Consider the following 2,350-nt stretch of genomic DNA (forward strand, 5'->3'; position numbering starts at 1 on the left):
ATGTGATCAAGAAAAGGAACTTGGCTACACACATAAAGGAGATCAGCTACACAGTCCTTGAATTCTTTCATATCAACCTCACGATGGGTAAACAGATGGTGCTACCTTGCCTATTAAAGAAGCCTCTGCGCTAACAAATTTTCAGTTTGAGTTGTGCTTTTAGCAGAAAGTGAAATCAAAGCAAGTTCCCTGAGAGGATAAAATATGTTAACAAGCAGGATGGAAGGGAAAATCTCACACAGTAATGCCCGTGAATCACAGACGACAACGGTACAAGCTGGAAACATGGGCCCTGTGCTGTATGCGTTATTTCTCTCAACAAGGTTTTGCTCTTACAAAACCTTTGTTCTTTCAATTCATATCATTTTCAAAACAGATTACAGACTTGTTTTTTGTGTGTGCCATCAATAAAGATCTGGAAAAAACTAAAGAAATCATGCAAATATGCACACATCAGCACACATTTCATAATGGCGATTACACTTCACAGAACGTGATTAGGTGGTATACATGTCATTAATGATGCTTATTAATACCTATATAATTTGTAATAATGGAAAAAATCAATCACATATTGATGTGACATAGACATGACTTCATATACACAGAGGCGGCCAAAGTACACAAGTCCATTACTTGAGTGAAAGTACAGATACTGCTGGTCAAATATTACTCCATTACAAGTAAAAGTTATCAAGACAGATTTTTACTTAAGTAAAAGTACAGAAGTACTTGCTTTTAAAAGTACTTAAGTACCAAAAGTAAATTTCCTTTTTTGTGTCAATGCAAGTTTTATTATTGTTGTATGTAACACTTGCAATACCTTTGAAGCACCTTACAATACATTACACCTACTGAATACACTGACTAGCTTGTAGTATCTTTGGAATAAAGAACTTTTAGAATATTAAAAACCTATGGGGAAAAAACAAAACAAAGAAAAATGATTATTTAACACCCCTACACCCCCACAAAAGCAGGATGGGAGTGATCTCACACAGCTCTGGACACATCTATGTGTAGCCATTCATCCACATTTGAACTGAGTGGACAGTGAAACAGCTGTAAATACAGAGTGATAAGGAAAAAAAAAAACCTCAAACCTGCTTTAAAACCCAGCAACACAACTGTAGCTGTATAACTTTACAACAGCAGCACTGCTTTAACAAAAACTCAAAACAGCAAGACTTATTTGACATCAAAACAAAATTTTTAAAAAAGCTGTCTAATCGCTCTCGTGGTACTTTCATGCAATACACAGAATGGTCTGTGCAGTGCTGCTTCAGTCAAACACCTTTTGTGTTTTCTTAGGAGATGCACAACAGTTCTTCTGTGGCTTTATAGGTAATATTTTCACTTACACAATTTAGCAAAATCAGACAATATTGTGTCTAATATAAACCACAATATTAACTTCTTATTATTGAATTGTTGTAAATAAATATCACATTTGGAACTGGTCAGTGCTAAAAAAATGCTGGGAAATCACTTCATGTAGCCCCAAGAGTGATTACTGATAAACTGTCTGAAAAAAATACAGTTTTAGAGAAGAAAAAAAATCACCCACTGACTTTCAAAGCTGCTAACGACTTTCTACTTTGAGGATCTTGATAGAAATGTAGTGGAGTGAAAAGTACAATATTTGTCTTTCAAATGTAGAAGTTAAAGTCATAAGTTTCCAGAAAAAATAATACTCAAGTAAAGTACTGATACTCAAAAAGTGTACTTAAGTACAATACTCAAGTAAATGTACTTAGTTACTGTCTGCCTCTGCATATACATAATGCCCTTTAAATAAAACTAGCAAGCTCCTATAGTCATATCGGTAGATTTCAGGAGCTCGAAATGTATTAGTAACATGGTGGAATCCAAAAAGCCTAGACACATATAATACTGTGCTAGATGGTTTCAAACTGACAGATGTAACTGTTGGACAATTTGATGTACATAAAATGCATACAAACAAACATCAATGTCACACAGTGTCCTCCAATGGGCTACTTCACACTGAATCAATACTGGGATGCACAACCCTAAAAGAAACATAATTGCACATTCTTATTGGTGGATCACAATTAGATCTCTGACCTTATGACATAGTCACGTGACCTACTTGGAAGCACAGAGTTAGGGTAAATCATTCAGTGTGATTTGCAAAAAAAAGCAAAGCACACAGCAGCGTTTTGGTTGGTTCAAGGAAAGCATGATTCAAATTGTTCTATGTCTGTTCTGTTCGTTGCGAAGATTAAAAAAAAAAAACGTCTAGTTGACAACTATACTGACTCAATCTAATCACTTTTCACCAAGAAACAGTAAAAAAAAAAAAAAAAAAAAAGAATTTAAATTTTTT

The sequence above is a fragment of the Sinocyclocheilus grahami genome, unplaced genomic scaffold (genome assembly GCF_001515645.1).
Source record: "Sinocyclocheilus grahami isolate Dianchi unplaced genomic scaffold, SAMN03320097.WGS_v1.1 scaffold161.1, whole genome shotgun sequence".
Lineage (NCBI taxonomy): Eukaryota > Metazoa > Chordata > Actinopteri > Cypriniformes > Cyprinidae > Sinocyclocheilus > Sinocyclocheilus grahami.